This window comes from Pongo pygmaeus, chromosome 10 (assembly GCF_028885625.2).
Source record: "Pongo pygmaeus isolate AG05252 chromosome 10, NHGRI_mPonPyg2-v2.0_pri, whole genome shotgun sequence".
Classification (NCBI taxonomy): domain Eukaryota; kingdom Metazoa; phylum Chordata; class Mammalia; order Primates; family Hominidae; genus Pongo; species Pongo pygmaeus.
This window is the reverse complement of record NC_072383.2, coordinates 5,284,154-5,306,036: the sequence shown is the minus strand read 5'-3', so window position 1 is coordinate 5,306,036 and position 21,883 is coordinate 5,284,154. Positions and strand designations below refer to the sequence as shown.

The following is a 21,883-nucleotide window of genomic DNA, read 5'->3' as shown; positions in this document are numbered from 1 at the left end:
TTATAGTGATTGCTTAAGTAATCGGGTCAATGTGTATTTCATTTTCCATCAGGTGCAGAGGTTGGCTCCTGCAGCCCTGTCCCGAGGCATCCCTGCCCTGTGCAGAAGTTACCCCAATTGCACGCGCTTTGTCAAGAGAGAGTATTCAGCTGATGAATAGCTTATGTCTGTGGCCCATGATTAATGGCAGTCATCACGGCCTTGTCTTTCCGTGGCATTGCCAGTTTCTGGGCAAATGAGCCTCAGTGTCTTTGGGCCTGGTATAATGGACACATTTACATGAGATGTTTTAGAATTTCTTAACAAATGTGTATTTCACAAATATATCATGATAGGTGTAATCAGTTTGGAACTACTGGGAAGAACTCCAGCTCCCCATTACCCTCTACTAAATGTACCTACCAGTGGTGTGCCGGTAAATATTTGGCAATCCATTCTTTGAGGAAAAAAGAAAAGCCCTGATTGGCAGGTAGCATTTATCAATTTTGTGGTATGAATGCTCCTGCCATGGCCAATCTCAAGCTATCAGTGAATGCATAGTCTGGGGGAAGTGTTTTAAGTCACTGAATGCAGCGTTTGGAGAAGAGGGGAGAAACATTGGTTTTTGTGGACTAGTACAAGCTGGCTTCAGCACATCATTGTCCCTCAAAGTATACATCCCTCATCACGAAATTGTCAGATTAGGAATTAGTTTCATAAGAAAGAAATTCACTCACATGAGTCCTTGCATTATCAAGTCTGCTAGTACATCATACTTATTTTAGGCCAGACACTATTTTAAGCACATCACAAATCTTAACTCATTTAGTTCTCAGAGAAACTATATTTTCTATTTACTGAAGTAATGGAGGCACAGAGAAGTTAGATAAGTTGCTCAAGGTCACACAGCTGGCAAGTAATAGAGATGGGATTCAAACCGAGGCAGCCTAGCTCCGGTGCCAGCACTTTTTAGTAATGGCACTCTGTTCTCTCTCATATCACAGCATTCTGTTTGTTTCCCTAATGCATTCAATACAGGCTACAGTTATTTTATTGCTTTGTTACTTTTTGTGTGTATATACCTCTCCTACCAGACTACAAACTTCCTGGGAACAGGTACCATGACAGACACTCAGATAAACAGTACTTAGATGTAAGAATAAATCTTATATCAGTCTCTCATATATTCAACAAATGTTAATAGTAAGAGTTATTAATAGATAACGTTGGCTGGGCATATTGGCTCATGCCTGTAATCCCAGCACTTTGGGAGGTAGAATGGAGCAGATTACTTGAGGCCAGGAGTTCAAGGCCAGACTAGCCAACATGGTGAAACCCTGTCTCTACTAAAAATACAAAAATTAGCCAGGTGTGGTGGCACACGCCGGTAACCCCAGCTACTCAGGAGGCTAAGGCATGAGAATCGCATGAACTTGAGAGGCAGATGTTGTAGTGAGCCATGATCATGTCACCACTCTATCTCAAAACAAACAAACAAATAAAGAAAAGATAACGTGAAGAGGGACAAATAGGCCAGGTGAGGTGGCTCACGCCTGTAATTCCAGCACTTTGGGAGGCCAAGGCGGGCAGATCACGAGGTCAGGAGATTGAGACCATCCTGGCTAACATGGGTGAAACCCCATCTCTACTAAACCCCATCTCTACTAAAACTACAAAAAAAAAAAAAAAAAAATTAGCCGGTCGTGGTGGTGGGTGCCTGTAGTCCCAGCTACCCAGGAGACTGAGGCAGGAGAATGGTGTGAACCCGGGAGGCGGAGCTTGCAGTGAGCCGAGATTGCACCACTTCACTCCAGCCTGGGCAACAGAGTGAGACTCCTCTAAAAAAAAAAAAAAAAAAAAAAGGGACAAACACAATCTACACCTTGCTAAACCTTGATGTTCACATTTATTTAAATGTGTTGTGTAGTTTCATCTTTCTTCAAAATAAATTTGAATGCTTAGTTATTATTAAACAGGTTTATTATTACTTATGTAAGTCCTATTTTGTAGTAAATTCTTAAGTAATTGGGTCATTAGGTGTTCATTTTTCATCAGTTCCAGAGGTTGGCTTCTGCAGCCCTCTCTCAAGAACTCGTAAAGAGATCTGTCTCTTTACTAGAATATAACATACATGAGGGAAACAGCAGAGACTACATTTGTATTATACTACCAGTAATTAGTACAGTGCTGGGACACAGCTGACACTAATAAATATATCTATGGCAGAAATTAATTAAACTGTCTACTTTTGTAGATTTAGCTGTTTCTAACATAACACTATTAAAGTAGCTCATCTTCAGGCACATCCATGCATATTGCACTTGCCTTTGTTCATACCTATGTGCTTGTCCTTGTCTCTTTGCATTCTTGGCATGGGAAGAGACTGAGTCTTATTAACTTCATAGCTCTAGGATACAGCATAATGCCTAATGCCCCGTAGGTGTGCCAAACATGTTTTCAGGCGGAAGCAAACAGTAGGTGTTCAGTAAGTACTTATTGATCAGTGGGCTAGTAAGGAAGAAGTTGGTTCTCAAAGCAGACTATGCCTGATAGGAAAGGTAATCAAGTTGTTAATACAGATACTGTTAATACATCCTGCTTGCCATCCAGGGTGCTGGTGACAGAGGGACACGTTGAAGGATTGTGCCGACGTGCTGTGAATGACTTGGAGCATCATTTTGCAAAAGTAGCAAGGTGCTCCAGGAAGAGTATTGGCCTAAGAGCCCAGAGTTCAGAATTTCAAATCTGGTTCATCCACACATCCACACATGTAGGTGAGTTCCATGTTACCTTGTGGGTTAAATCTTTTCAGCTTATGGTTCTCGATTAAAGACCTAGTATATTCCTAGAAGTAGGAAGTTCATAACCAATAATTGACCTGGAACCCTAAGAGTTAAGCATATGCCTGCTACTCAATAGCAAAGATGCTGAAGAGCTAACATGTGACCATGTATTTGAACACTTTATTTCATAAATCTCAATGAAGCATAATGACCTGATTAATATGTAACTGCCTTGTCTTTGCTTTCCAGGCATGGGGTGAGGATGGAGGAAAAAAAAGAAAGAGGGAGAACAGGAGGGACTGAATTCTTAAGTGGCGTGATTCAATTACCTCCAAAAGATCTCCAAAGATGAGCATGCAATTACTACTAATTGCAAATAGTGCTACTGATAATGATAACAATCAATCACTTTGCTTGGCCCTGTTCTAAACAAGACTACAGGCATTCCCGCTGATTAATCATGTTAATGATGAGCGTTCAGGGGGCTGCGGTCACTAAGGTTTGGATACTTCTGTATTCTGAATGGTGGAGTAAGAGGATCCAGAGACCGCAGGAAAAGTTATTTAATCCCACCCTCCCCCACAACCCACCTCTGGACTCTGCCTCATCTAACCTAGATACGTGAGCATCCTGTCTTCTGATAATCACATTTTTAAAAGCGACAACAGTGACAACAATAACCTTCCTTTAATCAGAGTCCTAGAGTGATCGTTTTTGGAAACTGCTTCCCGGTGACCAATGTACCTCATTTTTGTTGCAGTTTATCCTTGATTGGAGCCCAAGACCTAGAAGGGTGGACACAGATGCTAGAGAGTACAGTTCTGTTTCCACTTCTACGGACCTACACAGCAAGAAATGGAACCTTGATTTTTCTGCCTATAAGACAGAAATGATACCAATTATTGTCTCTTTCCCCACTGTTCTGTTGCAGTTGAAATTGCATGGGAAATCCATAGTGTGTCTTTGAGCAAACAGCTCTGTATATGTAAATCAGAGATTATTCTGGGCTTTCTTCTGGTACTTCTAAAAAAATCACTATGACTGTGCATGTCAGAAAATTAACGGACCATTCACACCTAAACAAAAACAATCCTGGTTAACTATTGTTATTAATGCATCTCTTTGACAACAGAACACATGGCAAATGTCTGGTATCATGAAACAGTCCATCCCAGAGATGACACAGTGAGGCAGTTTCTTAAGAGATGCTGGCATTGCTCCGTACCCTCCACAGCCAGCCTGGCACAGATGCAGGCAGCTCCTCCTTGCCACTCATGCATGGGTTATCCACTCTATTATTCCTCCAAAGAAGCTTTGAGTCCCATAGTCATTTCCTCCTACTAGTTCTGCATTGAAAAGTCACACATCATTAGAAAAGTTAAATGTTTTTACCACTTCCCCCAAAGTGAAAGGAAGACAGACACAAAAGCAAAGGGATGCAGCTTCCCAAGGCCAGTGCAATTTGGTCTCTCCTTTGCCTTGGATTCTCCACACCAAAGTTCTGACTATGTCGGTAGAGTTCCACCTGATTCTATTAGTAGAGGGAGCATCCTACTGTATGCCTTGTATACCTAGCAGATTGTTTCTCAGTAAAATGGAGCTAATCTCCCTGTAGGGAATTATAAGCTTCTACAACGACAGAAAACAGCTATATTATTGTGCAAGACATCAGCTGACTCTCTCCTGTATGCCTGCTTTGATCCTGAAATATGGAAGCCTAGCCATAAAAGGTGCTAGACAGGGGAGTTCCCCAAGGCAGCGTTGTTGCTTTGGAGTTAGAGATCCTGGCGGATCAAGTTAAAGTAGCCCTCGTCCTTTTTTGTCCAGAGCCAAGTGATCATCCTCATTGTCTACTTTTCCAGATGCAGGTATCTGAACATGCCTGAGCATCCTTATTTGTCTTTCCCAGAATGATCCACTTGGACGGGTTCTTCTTCAGATGCAACAAATCATTTTATACCCATTATACAGGTACTCACACAAATACAAAGGGTAATTTTCAGAATAAAAACCTAGCACTGGATCAACAGGCTCCTGTGATACACCCGAGTTCCTCTACAGCCTTAGCTTAGCTCCGAGGAGGGGACCCCCAAAAGCTGAGGCCAAAAGGGTTCATCAGCAGAGGGTGTCTAGTTCTAAAATTCCCACACTCTTCCAACCTCAGTTCAAATCTGTGGTCACAGTCACTGCACATAGTTGTCATTCTTATGCCACCAAGAAAATGTGGCAGTGGAAAATATCTAGGGCTTTGCTGCAGGCCTGAACTCGGCTTCTCATGCAACCAGATGCTGGAATCCAACAGGCGGCCCCGGGAGCCACAGCTGCCTCTAATCTCCCCTGTTTCACTCTGATTTCCAATCTATGCCACTGATAAGACCCTGATCCACTACCTATATACCAGGGGGAAGTTTCTGGAACCATAGTGAGCAGGAAGTTACCTGGTGGGCCTGTTTAATATGTATCTAAGTCCTATCCCCAGAGTTCCTGACTCACTAGGGGTAGTGTACAACAGGAGAAATCTGAATTCCATCCAGCTCCTCAGGTGATCAAATGCACTCAGGTGTGGAGAGCATGCTGAGGTCCACAGCAAAAGTGGGGGCTCTTTCTGTCTGTGAATTCTAGTCTGGAGACCTGAGACTTCATACTTGCTTCTTTTTCATTAACCTCTCAGGATTCAGTTTCTTTGTCTATAACACGGGAGAGTCCATCCTTCCTGTAAGATTCTATTTTTTTTTTTTTTGGCAAAATGAGGGTCCAGGGGATGGCATCCCTGTAATGGGCTAAATCATGTCTCCCAAAACCAATATGTTGGAGTCCTAATTCTCACTACCTCAGAATATGACATTATTTGGAGATGGGGTCTTTACAGAGGTAATCAAGTTAAAATGAGTCCATTAGGATGGATCCTAATTCAATATGACAGGGGTCCTTATAAAATGGGAAAATTTAGACATGGGGAAGTGTATGCAATCAGGGAGAACGCGTGTGAAGGTTGGAGTTATGCCACTAAAAGCCAAGGAACTCCCAGAAGCTAGAAGAGAGGTCTGGAACAGACCCTTCCCAGCCCCTTCAGAGGGAGCATGATCCTGCCTACGCCTTGATCTCAGGTTTCAGCCTCCAGAACTGTGAGACAATAAATTCCCATTGTTTAGGCTGCCCTGTCAGAGGCCCTTTGTTAAGGAAAACTTAGGAAACTCGTGCATGCCTAATGCTCTTTGTTCCCCAGGAACAGGAACCTTGAGGCTCTTCCTCAATGAGATGTGTGAGTGCACTCATGGGCCATTGAGCTCCTTCTGCTTCTCGTTTGTCAGAGTGAAGGCTCCACTAAGCAGGGCTCGGCAGAGGGCCTGGTTCTCTCCCATTCCTTTTAGTTCCTTCAAGTGGAGTAGTCAGGAGATCCATGTCACTCTGAGTTACTCCACTGCAAAAATCAACACCAGACCTCCTAAAAGGCAATAGGACTGTATCAACTCAGGTGATGGGGGAAGGTGTACACTGTCAGTCGGCATCAACTGAGCTCTTACCAAAGACCAGGCACTCTTCCCACTGCCATGTATAGATATTATTCGGGACATTTCACAGATGAGGAAACTGAGGGACAAAGACATGAAGTCACTTCCCAAGGTTACATACCTAGGAAGTGGGCAAATGTCAATCTGGCCCAGTAGACACAGAGAAAAAGAATGGTATGAAGTACAGAGAGATCCGTTTAATCACAATTTTTCTAAAAGATTTCTTTTGAACTAGTTCTTAGTGAAAAATGTTCCTACTAGTCAAAAAAAAAAAAAAAAAAAAAAAAGGTTGTGGGCTGGGCTCAGTAGCTCACACCTGTAATCCCAGCCCTTTGGGAGGCAGAGGTAGGAGGATAGCTTGAGCCCAGAAGTTCGCGATCAGCCTGGGCAACATAGGGAAACCCTGTCTCTACAAAAAAAAAAAAAAAAGTTCGTCTAGCATGATGGCACACACCGGTGGACCCAGCTACTTGGGAGGCTGAGGTGGGAGAATGGGAGGATCGCTTGAGCCAGGGAGATCAAGGCTACAGTGAGCTATGATCACACCACTGCTCTCCAGCCTGGGCAACCAGAGTGAGACCCTATTAAAAAAAAATGTGTGTGTAGGAGTAAAAGAAAGGCTTCCTCTAGAGAAGGTGTGAAGCTTCTGCCAAGTGTGGGTGGGGTCGCTGTGTTCAGGGAGGTCTAAGACATTGGGCCTGGAGAGAGGCGTGTGAAAACAGAGTGCAAACCCCATTCCTAGTTCCTATTCCTTACTGATTTCCAGAGATGGTCACCATGAAGAGGACCCACTATTTTTTCTAGGACATGCTCTCCTAACAAGCCACTACCATCCTCATCACCATTATCATCGTTTTCCCTGAAATTGATATATTATTTTGCAATCTATAAATGCCCCTCACAAGATTTTCTTCAATTTGCTCATCAAAACAAGCTATGAAATAAGCAGAACCCCAATCCAGAAGAAGGAGGACTGAACGAATTTCAGTGATTTGCTTGAGATCTCCAGCTGGCTTCTTTTAGAGGCCGGCTTGAAATCCAGAAGAGCTGACCCTTTCTACCTACGCAGGCTCCTTGCACTCTAGCCCTGACCCACTCCCCACCCCAAGCTGCGGGCTGCCAGGAGCTGTTGGTGATGGGTGCTCTGTCTAAACCCCTGCTCCTCCTTGCCTTGCTAATTATCCCCAAAGCTCCCTGCCCAGAGGAATTCAGAACATGCTGCAGTTATTTGTGGAGCACTTTGTCTCTGGGAGATGGGGGGCTTACACAGCTCGGAAAAAGCAGCACTTGCCCACACAGACAACACTGCCTGGGGCTATTAATATCCAAGCACAATAGCTTCAGGACGAGGTGAAGTGTGGCTCACCCTGGCCGCAGGGCTTCTCAGCCATGGAGACTGTTTTATTTTACAGCAGCCCTGCAAATACCCCAGCAATCAGACTCTTGCCCCACCTTCTGATCCAGTGTAAACAGCAGAAGAAAGGTGGAGGGCCTTGCATGAAACTGCAATTGCCTGTCCTCACAGTGTGTCCTGGGAGATAAGGACAAATGGAGACTCGAAGTCTCAAAATAATATTTGATTAGTGACCCCCCAACCCCTGCTTTTTCTAAAGCATCCCAAGCATTCTACATTTGTTGTCTTTCTCAGTCTTAAAGTTATCTTTGTGCATAGGGAAAGGGTCAACACTTTTATACTTATTCACTCACAAAACTTGTATTGATTATCTACTATGCGTCTAAAGCACCCGGGCTCTGATGATACTAAGATGAGGATGATAGAGTGCATTCCCTCAAGCTTGTAGCGTGATGGAGAAAGACAGTTAATACACTGTTATATCACAGTGTGATTATTGCTGAAATAAAGCTAAGCATAAGAGGCTATGACAGCATAAAAGAAGGAGTGAAAACTCAGTTTCAAAAGGACAAAGTCAAGGAGACTTCAAAGATGAGAAGTGATTGCACTGGGCCTTAGAGAGGAAGTTCAGCAGAACAAGGTGAGAAGGGCACGATATCAGAGGTAAGGGTATGTGCAAAAGCAGGGAAATATTGACCCGTCTGGAGGCCAAGAGAGGGAATCTAGGTAATTTCCAGAGAGAGAGAGAGTGGGGAAGTGTGCTAGAGAAGAGAGAGGATGGACAGGAAAGAACAGACTTGCAAGTCATTAAATGTCTTGGGGCCTCAGTTTCTGAAGACAGGATTCTTATGAGCCCCTCTGAGTGTTTTTGCACTGGGTGATAGTGACAACCACATATCTCGCTGTGTGCCCAGGCCTCATAGCCATGTGCTCCAAAGGCTCTGTGAGGGGCCTCAGGTTCTCTTGCAGTCTAGAGCACTTCAAGAACTAGTGTGTCTCAAGGCAGAGAATACTTTGCCTGAAGATGTGTGTGGCTCAATGATGGCCAAGGCAGACATGACAGAATTAAGATAATGAAAACCCACCAGCTGTGACTAATGAAACCAAACCCACTCTCATCTACTTTGGGAGCATGAAGGCTGGGAAGGACCCTCTGACTGGCACATCAGCCTGTGGGGTTCACTCACTTATTTGTAAAATTTAGGAATCTGCTGACAGACTGACGTATTATTAGTGCAAATTACCCAGGTTCATCTGTAGCCCTAGCTCTTTGCTTCAAAAAAGATCACAAAGCCTGAGGTACTTCAAGATTGAACTGTGAAATGTCATTAGCTAAATCTCAGTCCTCGCAGCTCCCAGAACTAATTATAGAGCTAGGAGTGGCTGGGGCCAGACCCCTCTGATATAAAAAGATTTTAGGAAAGGCGAAAGGGGGAGGCAACAATAATTCTCACCCTATTATATTCCTTTCAATTATTTACAGTAAGAGGCACTGATGGTGAACAAATATAGAGACTGGAATCCAGTGAGGTCACACAGGAGCTCTGGAAGCCAGTGATGCAGTATCAGAATCTGGGAACACAATGAGGCAATGTTTCAGCTGCTTGTGCATTCTTCACTTCCCATTGTCTCTGTCTCTCTCTTTCTCCTCTGCTTCCCCTCCCCCTACAACCAAAGTCAAGAGTGCAGACCCCATGGTGAGAATTCTCGTCCTCATCCCACATCCAGGACTTGGCAATATCTTTTATCATGGGTTTTAACAGGACATTTGCAGTCTTTCTCCTAACCACACAGTTGGGGGGCGGAGGTGCAATGCATGCTGGAAGCCCAAGGGCAGCGTTGGGGTGGAGCTAGTCAATGTGGCCAACAGATCCTCTGGGTGTCACATGGCCACTAGGAAGCCCTTGAGCAAAAGCTCTGCAGCACCAAAGATCCATGTGCTCTTCTGGATGCCCAGCCTCCCTTGTATGAGGTTGGAGCCTCCACTTGCTGACTTCTGGCTAATGAAATAAGCACAGTGAGATAAGCTGCGTGAAGCATGTCCCTTACAGACAGCCTGCAAGATCCTTCAGCTCTTTCTTCCTCCACCACAGTGGCCTTAGATGGCACATGTACCAGATGGTAGAGCTCTGAGACAGAGAGCCCTCTTGACCCACCGGTTATTGGACTTCAATGTCAGCAAGAAACAAATGTTTGCAATAACATTAAGCCACCGATGTGTCAAGGTTTGTCTGAGGTGGCAGTGAACATTGCTTTTTCTAAATCGTATAAACCTCTGATAGCACAGGCACTAGGCATGGAGACATTCACTGAGCACAATGAAAAAAGTCCACTATATTAAATAAATTCCTCTCTTTTTCTTGACCTAAATATTTATGTTTCAGAGACTCCTTGAGCTGCAGGTTGAAGGAGAGGTCATAGTGAATAAGTCACTGGAGATAGATGGGCAGATGCTTATGTTACCGTCTTGGAGCTAAAACAATTTAATTCTCTCAAGGGTAGTGGGGGAAGGGAACCTCTTGGGGGTTGCTGTGTAATCAGAAATGGTGAGCTAAATAGCAACAAACTTTGGTAACAGCTTTTTGCAAATGTTTACGTACACACACACACACACACACACACACACACACAGACATACATCCTTTTTCCCTGTGGAATCATCTTGCAATGTATGTCCATCATTGGAAAATTCTCTAATAGAGAAAATCAGTTGGTATACCCATTATCTTGGATGTTGTGTCTATATTTCTGGATGGTCCAGGACCCCTAGCTGTCTTTTTTTGTTTGTTTGTATTTTGAGACGGAGTCTTACTCTGTCGCCAGGCTGGAGTGCAGTGGCGCAATCTTGGCTCACTGCAACCTCTGATTGCTTGGTTCAAGCAATTCCCCTGCCTCAGATTACAGGCACGTGCCACCACGCCCAGCTATTTTTTTGTATTTTTAGTAGAGACTGGGTTTCACCACGTTGGCCAGGTTGGTCTCAAACTCCTGACCTCAGGTGATCCACCCGCCTTGGCCTCCCAAAATGCTGGGATTACAGGTGTCAGCCACCACGCCTGGCCCTAGCTGTCTTTTTTGAACCAGTGAAAATTTCTTTTCTTTAATAAATTCTTTTGTGTTTTTCTATAAATTTCCGTCCTTTCCTTCTACCTCTACGTCAAGCTCTAACCTCTGACCTCAAATATCTGGCTTCTTCTCCTATAATCTTTCAGAAAAGGGCACATTAAATAGCGTAGAAAACAAGACTCCCATAAATGTAGACAGGCAAAATATCCTGCGTAAGTAGCCAGAGGACTGTGATCAGAGAGGGTCCCAGCACTTGGGACCTTCCTTAAGTCAGGCATTAGATGGTTTTTATCAACTGGTCATTAAGGCACAAAATTAGAAACAAGACAGTTCCAGAGTCCATTCTATTTGGCTGTTCAAAGCATTGTGTCAGGAGTCATTTAACCCAGGGATTGCACTGGAGAGGATGTGTGGAGGAGGTTTCTCTGCCATGTCTCCCTTGGCACCATCTCCTTCCTAATTGCCACCTCGCTGAGGCAGGCACTCACACCTCCTCTTCCAGGACATTGCAATGGCCTTCTTCTATTTCTTCTCCTCCAGTTTACCCTATTTGCTGCTAGCAGAGTACTCTCCCAAGGTACAACACTGACCATTCCTGTGCTCAGAAGCCTTCCCCAACTTCCCGTTACTTTGTGCCAGAAACTTAACCTGGCATTCAGAGCCTCCAAAATCTGTACCCACTCTACTTTTTCAAGCACACCTTTCTCTATTCCTTTTTCCATACTTTTAGTCAAACTTCTTGTATCAGTTATATCCCATGCCTCCCCACCAACTTCTTCAAGGCCACCATACTCATCTCTGACTGGAAAAATTCTATGAACCCTTTGAGACTTATCTCAGCTGTCACTCCCACGTCATAACGCCATGGCTTCCCTACTTAACCCAACACTGTGCATATATGGTCTCTCCCAGTTTAAAATGCCCCAGGACTTTGAACTTTTCATCTATAGCTAACACGTTCAGCCTTCTATTGCAGTTGTTGTTATTTGTTTAGCTCCACTATTAGAGAATCAGGCCTCTGAGAGTGAGCATCATGCATTATTCATGGTTCCTCTTTTATGGTGCATGTCTGCATGTCTGTCCTTTTGCAGGGTAGTTACTTAATAAATATGTGGGCTATTGAATTGAATACAGGGCAGCCTAACATTAAAATTTAACCAGGCTATTATCCAAAGTGGGAATCAAGAGTTGACTGAACTTTCCTGAAACTTGATCAGGTCAATCTTTAAAGAGCAGCCTTTCTTGGAAAAATAAAGCGGGGGGGGGGGGGGGTGGGGGGGTGGGGGGGGGGAGGGATTCAAGTCATCAGCAAAATAAATGGTAGCCCCCAGATTTTAGGGCTTAGCCAAGGGTTTGTCCATCTGCAAAACAAGGTCTGGCACTACACCCCCCACAGAACGACAAATTGCACAGCTTATGGTTCAGAAGGCTGTACAGGAAGAGATAGTACTCTCCATTTACCAAATGTTTTCTGACTCTGCTAATCAGGAATCTCCATTAGAAAGTGACACCAGGTGTGTGTCACTGAGGTTCACCCACTCTCAGGCCTGCTGGTGCCTCCTAGACCCTTTGATCCTCTGCTCCCATTGTCTCCTGAAACCAATCCTTTCCATTTTGTATTTTTCCTCCTAGATCACCTGATATCTCCAAGCAAGCAGGTGTTCTTTTCAGAAGCCAGAAGCTGATAACCTGGGCTTTCTGATCTAACCCCAGCCCAAATTCTTTGCAATGGAGGAATTGGGGAGGAGATTCTTCCTACTGAGAAGTGGGTGCCAACTCTCCCTTTCAAATTTGTTCATCAACAAACTAAAGGGGATGCCAGAAATGTCTGGAGCAATGGAAGAACCACTGGAATAAGTAAATAACTTTACAAGACAATTGTAATGTGGAATTCAATTAGTCCTATTCTTTGTAGACCTCACTTAAGGAATTATCTTCACAGCTTGATTATAAATTCACTGGTGCAAAAAATTGTGTCTTAGATGATTTTCGTGCCTCATGTTAGGTCCAGTCCTAAATTGAAAACATGATAGAATCCTATGCCTCGTTGATTCTTGCTTCTTTAGTTGTTCCTGGATTAGATGATTTCTTGGATTACACCCCTCACTGGTCTCTTCTACTAATTAAAACAGCTAATTCAAAATAGTTGCTCAATACTTGATTAGTTCTCATAGAAACCTCAGTGGAAAAGTAGGCACGTTTGTCATTCTCCAGATACTTTGAAATCAAGAATTTGAGGTCAAGACCAGAGAGTGTGAGTAATTTTCCAAATATCACTCAGTAAACCAGGTATAGAAACCCCTAAATTGGGGGAAAATTTTACAAGAATAGGGATTGGCCTCATAGTAGGTGAATCTACTGAACAAAGTCAATTGATTTATGTGGTTGCATTTTTTAAAACAGAGAGTCCTCATTGCCTAAATCCATCTTGATTGCAACTCAGTGTCCAACATCTAAGGAGAAATGGATTTAACAGAGTATGACAACATTGGCTCATCTTGAGTCATTCCTCTTGTTCAAAAGGACAAACCACCACTAACTTTCCACAGAATTAACTCTTGAGGGATACAGGTATGTGCTGAGGCAAGGGAGAGTGAAAGCATGAGGCTGGGCTTGTCCTCACGACCTGTTTTGATGTTCAGCCAAGCACCAATTTATTCCTCCTTATGTTTCCCAGAACACAGAGGGTACTTCTATAGTATGGTCAGTGACTGTCTTCAAACACATGGAGATATGATAGCATACCAGAAAGCAATGTCCTGTTCAAGCATCCTAGCCAATGGATAGGGATCTGCTGCAGGTCTATGTCCATACCTAGGGGCAAATCTTGCATTTACACATAGGCGCCAAGATTCCTCCAGAAATCCAAGATTCAGATCAAACTGTACACATCTCCCCTTGCTTGGCTGGTCCCAGGGATACAAGCTTAGGATCAAAGGCAATAGTGCTTCCATGACATTATATTCATGGACTAATTCTAGGCATCTTTACAATCTGTGGTGCAATCTATTTGTATGATGAGCATTAATATTTTAAAACACTTTCAAGATTTGGAGTGCAGGCAACAAAGCTTGATGGTGCAATAGGAAGACCAAAGTGCACTTTTGCCAAAAAGCTAAGACGGCTTCATTTCCCCCACAATAAATCTACTGAGATAAGTCACATAATATTTTTCTCAAACTTGGAAGAAGCGGAGACTTTTGGATCAGGACACCTGAGTTTGGGTGGAGTTGTTTATTAATTGTGTGACTTTTAGCAAATTACTTCCCCTGAGTCTCAGTTTCTTCACTTGAAGAATAAGAACCTCATACTTACTTCACGTGTGTATAAGGATGAAATGGGATAATAATATATGCATAAGTGATTTGAAAATAGTAAAGAACAATACAAATATGCCTTTCTATTGTTTTATTCACAGTGCTCCTGCCTGATTCCATCTACTTAACCCACTCTCCAAGAGCTAGAATCAGATTTCAACCGTATGGAATCATCTACAATGCAGCAGATGGGTTTACAAGTCTCTTGGTCTCTTCGTGTAATTAACAGCCAAGAAGTCTAAAGCTTGCATTGTTTACGTGGAAGATGTTTCTTGCCCATTCCCACGCCATGCCATCTGAAATCGCTCCTTTTTTTATTTTTTCTGTGCAGTTTTTTTAACTTTGTGGGATCCTCTGCATATAAAACTCCATTCAACTACTTCATCCTACTGTAGAAAGCTACTTCCCTATGAGTTTAGCTCCATGATTTACAATGGTTTCTTTTCCCATTTGCTGTCTGAATTATGTTTTACAAGAACCCTTTGAAATAAGGAAGGCATGCATCATCTTTCCCTTTTACAGGCAAAGAAACTGAGGCACAGAAAGGCTTAGTAGTAGGTGATCCTGCAAGAATTCAAATGACTTGTCTGGTTCTAAGTTGAGTGCTCTTTTTCTGATGCCACATGTCTTTTCTCCAGAGAAGTAACCTACCTAGACCCAGAGGGAGCTTGAAGAGAGATTTTCGTCTTACTGTGAGAAAACAAAGACCCAGAGAGTGGAGGGTTTGAGACCATCCTGGTCATTGCCATTATTTCTTTTCAAAGAGACAGAGGCCTCTGTATGGAGTTGCTTCTGTGTTTGTGGTTTGAATTTTGCTGGTGAGATGTGAGACACAAAAGAAATTTGAGAGATTGTGTCTGACCTTAAGGAATTTACTAAGAAACCAGGGAGATAAAGCTATCTTATAAGATGCTTAAAACAACTAAAGGCAACCTTAGATTGGGAGCTACTCCCTCCAAGATAGAAATTTCTTAACCTTTGCTTTGAAGTCTGGTTTCTTTTTCAAGATCCAGAATCATAATCCATGGTTAGATTTAGGTTCAAGCCCTTCCTAACTGATCATGTTCTAAATTCCTATAGTGGTAATCAATGTCATGTCAGCTCATGTGAAGGTTTTTTTCTCCCTCTTTTTTAGTGGTGAGGAAAAGATGTAGTAGTATTTTTCATGGACTTTGCAGCCTTCTTCATGGCAAATAACTTATTGGATTAGTTTTCTGTTCTTTTTAATCGAGGAGCTCTACATCTGACTTAGTAGAATACTTTTTCTAAAGGAGACTTGGGTGTCTTACTTAACAGTTGCTGAAGTAACCTGTGCTTTCTCCCCTGACTCTCCCCGGGAAGAAGGAGTAGCAATCGTGTCCCAAGTCCTTGAGGACTTCACAGGGCATTCCAATGTCCTGAGAATATACCTGCCTAAGGTAAGGCAGTCATGGTACCCTGGTATTGATGCGCTTCTCACCCTCCACTTTGACTGTCAGAGGCATTCATAAGACTTTCTACATAGGAGATCCTAGGGTTGGCAGAGGTGGTCTTTGGATATGTAACGGCTACATGCTGGCCTACGGAGCCCCTTTCCTGTCCTAGTACTCTGCCTGCTAAGATAGAGAACTGAACTGCCATGACTTTATAGTCTCTGAACACCTTTACCAAAACCACCTGATTCTTAGGACAGACAAGTGGGATCACCTGGTTCTTAGGACAGACAAGTAGGATTAAAGAGAGGGAAAGCTCTGGGCCCATAATTGAATTTGAAATGGGACATGGAATGGTGCAGGTGGGGATTCAGCAGCCGTATTGGACTGAGGTTTGCAAACCCTCAGTGATGGCAGGCCCTACAGGAGTGCTGGGGCAGTCAAGTTCCAGAGGCCAGGCAGTGTGGCATTTGGAGTCAGAAAGATCTGGCCATGAACTCCTGTTCCTCTCTATGCCCTCTGTATGACCTTGAGCTTGTTTAACTTCAGAAACCTTCCATGTGGCCTGTCTCCTGGGAGGACTGTATTAGTTATAACATACGTAGGCACTCAAAAACGCTGGCTAGCTGTCATCATTTTTATCCTATGCTATGTACAGAGAAAAACATGATCCAAATAGAGTAAAGAATTACAAAGATAATTCCTGGCCTAGGACCAGAAGACTTTCCTAAAGCGAATTAATTAAATATATAAATGTATAATATTAAATATATTTATATTTAATAGATTATATATATTTAATAATATATAATCTATTAATATATATTTAATAGATTAATTAAATATATAAATATTAAATATATTTGAACATATAAATATTAAATGATTAAACATATAAATATTAAATATATATTTAATTGCTCATATAAAAATAATTATATCTTTTAAATATATATCATATATTTATAATAAGCAGTAGTGTAGGGGGCAAAGCTACATGGCAAAAATCATGAAGTTGGAAAACAGAGAGACAAGGGTATAGCCTAGCCTTGCATCTCCACTGCCTAGCTGCCTAACCAAGTAAGCTTGGGCTAATCACGATCTCTGTCTTTCTCAGGTTTCTCATCTCTTAAATAAGTATAATAAGATTCCCCTCGTCTATTGTGCAGAGAAAATTTGTGAAGGAAAAAATACCATTCTGTGTGTCAGCCTGCTCTGAAAACATAAAGTGGTCTGTGATTATGAAAGATGATGATTAGTTAAACCTAAACAAGGCTCTGGAAATGGAAATATCCCCACACCTTACGACCAGAGCAACATCATCACATTTGATTCTTCTCTTTCCTCACTCTCCACTCTGCCCAGCACACCATTCTGACCTGCTGCTCCCTCTCCACTGCTCAAGTGCTCAGGATTGCATGGTGTCCTCGGCAACATATATTGGAAAACCATTTTTAAAAAGGCACAAATGGGCTGGGCACAGTGGTTCACGCCTGTAATGCCAGCACTTTGGGAGGCCAAGGTGGGTGGATCACTTGAGATCAGGAGTTCGAGACCAGCCTGGCCAACATGGAGAACCCCATCTCTACTAAAAATACAAAAATTAGGCCTGGCGCAGTGGCTCACGACTGTGATCCCAGCACTTTGGAAGGTCGAGGCGGGCTGATCACAAGGTCAGGGGTTTGAGACCAGCCTGACCAACATAGTGATATCCCATCTCTACTAAAAATACAAAAAATTACAGGCATGGTGGCAGACGCCTGTAATCCCAGCTACTCGGGAGGGTGAGGGAGGAGAATCACTTGAACCGAGGAGGCGGAGCTTGCAGTGAGCCAAGATCTCGCCACTGCACTCCAGCCTGGGTTACACCGTGAGACTCTGTCTCAAAAAAATATAATAATAATAATAATAATAATAATAATAATACGCACAAATGTAGCAATCATCTATGTGGAGGCAGGGAAGACAAATTTGATGAAGGACTCTCCTGCTCCCCTGGAAGTTACAGTGCAGAGCAGCACTATCGTTCTCACAGCGGGTGGGTGATGGGGATTTCAGGGAGTCCATCCACCTGTGCTCACTGAGCCTGGGCCTGGACCATTTGCCCAGCCAATTCCTCCCTTTCATTCTCCTTCCCTCAGGCAAGTGCTGCCTCCTCCAAAGCCTTTCTCAAAAGACCCTTGAGATTCCCTAGACTGAACTCTATGAATGTTCTTTCCGTTTCTCCAGAAATTTGGCTATAGCTGGTATTGGGTCCCTCAAACCAGCCCACCTGCGCTATGGGAATGTCAAAACTGTCCTGGCAAGCTGAGGGGGCATCCAGAGGTCACCCAGCTTTCCCCTGAAGCGTTGCTCAGAGGCCACTGTACCATAAAAGGGAGTTCCCATCCCACACTGGTTCTGAAAGCCCTGGTGTCCAGGCCGGTGTTGTGATCTTTTCTCCTCTGCCTGGGGCGTATCTGTTAGGGAGACTCCCATGAGGGAGGGGAGCCAAGGAAAGAGGCTGAGTGGGATGAAGAGAGTGTGTTTGTCCCTCCAGCTGTGCCAGGGTCTTCTCAGCCCTTCTCACAGACGGCTGTCTGTGGACCTCTGTTCCTGGAATCACCCCTCTGCACCACCCAAACTCCCTGATTATGAATTGCACAATACATCCCTAATTCAAGCACACTGCACTGGTTTTCTGTAGTCACATGAAAATTAACTCACACAAATTCACTTTTATTGACTACCTACTGTGTGGTAGGCACTGTGGTGGGATTCTGCCATTCGAGAATCTCAGACTAAGATCATCTGTTTCAATAAGCATTGATCAAGCACCCACATTGCAGCTGGCACTCTGCTTGATGGTGAGATGATCGTCAAGACCAGTTCCTTATTTTACAGGGAAGGCCGTCAAGGTTCAAAGTGGGAATTTCCCAAGGTCAGAGACAGAGTGGCAGAGCCAGTCCATGCACTCTGGTCTCCTGTCTCCTGTTCCAGTGCTCATTCGTGACACTGCTGCTCTCTCCCAACACTTCATCCCACGAGAATACTCTTGAGAATATTGTTCTTGGCTGTTCCAAATAGGAAGATCATCTGTCCATTATTCAGGTGATATGGGCTGAGGTCTTGCCTCTACTAGACACTTGGAGAAAGTTCCAGAAGCAAAGACTATGTACCTAATATTCCTTTAACTCTGTTTTCCTGGGGCCATATTTAACTATGGGTGTTTTCTGTTTCAACTGGTGGCCTGCAGGAAAGAGGTAGTGCCTGGCAGCCTGGCCAAGGACACGGGGACTAAAGAACAAGGTTGGAAGGAGATGGGGGGCAGCGTGAGGGAGGAGGCGAAGACATATTGTGGGGGAGTCTTCACCCCAATTGAAGTCACCTAAAATCACTCTTTTCTAACTAGAAGACTAAGAAACACTTGTGAAAGCAGGTGAAAGCTGAAAGCACATCTGTGTGTGTGTCGGGGGTAAGTGTGAGGTGTGGCCGAGAGGCTTAGCTGAAGGAAGTCTCCTGGGCTGGTCCCCATATCTAAAGCAAACACACACACAAAACCTTCTAGTGTGACTCCCTCTTCTGCAGGATATTCCTTCCCAGGGGCTCCGGACTGGAAAGCTCTTCTCTCAAGCCTAGGGAAAACAAGGAGTTTCTACTTTTTGCTCCTTGCCCCCAAACACAATGGCCTTGTGTATGCAATGGCACTTTTGTCAAGATGGAGCCTCACAGCTTCCATGAGGCTGAGGTGAGGAAAAGTGCATCTCTGCGAACATGGCTCGGCTCCAGCTCCCTCCACTCGGTGCTCTGCCTGCCAATTAGTGCATCCGTCCTTCCCCACAGGTGGGGAAGTGGCCCGTACTGCTGTCTGGCTGCCTGGGGCCAGCACAGCCGGACTCTGACACCCCACCCAGGGATGCCCTGCAGGGATGGGGGACCCCTCAGGAGAAGAACACTTAGGTCCGGAACCAACCCTTCCTCCTCCTCCTTGCAAGAGGGAAGAGGGGGAAGACCAGGCTGGGGATGGCAGAGAAACTCGGGGGCTGGTTTAAGGGAAACAGACTGAGCTGCTTAGATCCTGCTGAGGCTGCCAGCAGCCCCAGATGGCTCCGAACCTGCTGCTCTTGCTGAAAATTGATTTTGGAGGCAGTGAGGGGAGGAGGAGGGATGGCAGGGGCTGCAGGGCAGGGGGCGGTGGTGGGAAGAGTTGCTGCATGGAGGGTGGAATTTATAAGCCTTGATAAAGACACTTAGTTGAAACTCTAGGGGCAGAGATAACACCCTTAGCAAAAAGGGCAGGGGTCTGTCAGGATTTCTGCTTCGATGTGCTGTTTCTTTCTCACCTTGCTCCTTTTTCTTCATTTGCCCTCCAGCCCCAATTATCAATCATGGAGGGTGCCCCTGGATGCTCCTTCTGGGCCGTGGGGTGGCATGCGCTGCACAGGCCTGGATTTGAGAAGCACCCCCACCAAGGCACCTCCTTCACCCTCGCCCAGGGAAGTGATGCGGGAGCTGAGGAAGCCTGAGCTCTACACCCCTCACGATGCAGAGGTCTTGTATCCAACTCTATATTCATAATTTTTATTTATTTTCCTTGGAGATAGTGCCAATATTTATGTAAGCATTAGGCCCCATGGCACCTGTATCTGCCTTTGTCTCATCCCAGTTATTCATTCATTCCCCAAACACTAATCAGGCACCCCTGAGGGCTGGGCACTGAACCAAGCACTGGGGAAAAAATGTCCACTACCAGATATCATCCTCTCTGAGCTCCTAGAACAGGAAGAAAAATTGTACAAGTTCAGCAAAAAGTCACCATATTTAGTCCACAAGAGCAGGAGAAACAAGGAGGGGTCAGAGAAGGGAGAGCTCACTCCCATCGGATCCTTATAAGGGAAGGTTGCAGAGAGAAGACTATATTTGATTTCAGACTTGATGGATGGCAGGATGGCAGGGAAGCTGTGGATCTAGAAGGGTAGGCAGGGGGCCTCTGCAGGCAGAAGTGCCATAGAACCCTGGGGTAGAGCAGAGGGGAGGGAGGCGGTGCCTTCTTGTCTCAGTGGGAACAATGGGAGATATGATGGACAAGCCAGCCATCACACACCAAGGCTGGTGTAGCCATGCCTGGCGTTTGCACTCCTGTCCATAGACAACGAGACCTCACCAAGGCACCAGGTAGGGCTCACAGGAGGGGCTCAGATCCTGTTGGCAGAACAGTAAGCTGGAGGATAAGGGCAAAGTTGTGGGAGAGTCCAGGTGAGCTGTATACGAGGAGCAAAACCCCGGTATTGTTGGTGGGAATAGTAACAACTTGGTCTCCATAAAGAAGAGCCAAGGCAGGTAAGAGTTTCCTCCTCTTAGAAGCAAGCGAGGCACGAAGACCAAGGGAACATGATAGGCTCCCCGGCATCTGGCTAGGAAGGCTGGGTATTCAGCCTTCTCCTATGAATCCATTGCCAGCTCCCAGTGGCTCCTCCAAACAGCCAAGAAGAGAGCTGTGCATAACCCTCAGCATCCATATTACAGAGGAGGAGACAGCTTCAGAGACAGAAACTACCAGGCCCACCCAGGTCAGTAGAGGTGGAGTCAGGAAGATAACTTGGTTTCTAGACCCTGCTCTCCCCATTACAGATGTCACTAGGAATCACACACAACCCAGGGCAGTTGTGAGCACTGAGATGGAAAGGTGACACCTGCATTCTCCAAAGACCCATTAGGCCATGTGCCCCATGGCAGCAAGGACCATCCCACCCTGTTTCTGCCTCTCCCAAAGCATTGGGAGCTCAACAGTCTGCCTTGCTGATATGGCTCTCCCTTTCTCTCATTTGATTCTTGCCTGGACAGGGGCTCATATCATTAAAAAGCAACAAAGAGGCCCTAACCAAACCTCAAAGAGAAGGAAAGGGACCTTTTTCTAAATGGAAGAATTCTTTTGTAAGAAATGACGAAGAGTTAGAACAAGCATCTGCATAGCCTGGGAAGGGCCACTCTCTCCCAAGGCATGCTGCCGCTTGCCTCTGATGTCTGGACGCAAACAGCAGATCCTCAATCTGCTCCAGGATGTGAGAGCCAACCCTGACCCAGTAAGCTTACTCCCTTCTCTTGGGCTTAGCCACGTCTTGAAAGGGGAGATAGGGATGACTCTGTGCATCAGTCCCTCTGTCTAGTCCAGTGGACCTTGTCCTTATGAAAGCCTGTGAAAAGATCTTAGCCCCTGAGCAGTTATGCAAGTTGCTTGAAGCCTTTGAGATGTCCCCCAGGAGCTGAGTGTAGAAGCAGTTCCACCACCCAGCCTGCATTATCTATACACGACAATTAGGCAGGGCTCTGGGAACCTATAAGGGCCAGGGATTAGGGAGAGAATCAACCTTGCAGTGCCACTGGTTTGGGGAGGTCATCACCACACTGCCCTGCCTCTATCTAAGGAGTGTCTGACCCCTAGAAAAGCCGCAGTCATGGCAGTCCTGTGGAATCCTGGAAA

General features: G+C 44.8%; 1 long non-coding RNA gene across 2 annotated transcripts; it reads left to right on the top strand.

Moving 5' to 3' along the window:
- The first annotated feature begins 8,215 nt into the window (after positions 1–8,215).
- On the top strand, positions 8,216–19,953 carry LOC129010317 (uncharacterized). 2 transcript variants are annotated; one of them, XR_008492974.1, is made up of 5 exons: positions 9,239–9,325; positions 12,327–12,551; positions 13,098–13,265; positions 14,113–15,429; positions 19,776–19,953. It is a non-coding gene; the product is annotated as an uncharacterized LOC129010317 (long non-coding RNA). The 2 variants fall into 2 exon arrangements; XR_008492973.1 differs by lacking the exons at positions 9,239–9,325; positions 19,776–19,953 and adding an exon at positions 8,216–8,268.
- The last annotated feature ends 1,930 nt before the right edge of the window (positions 19,954–21,883 follow it).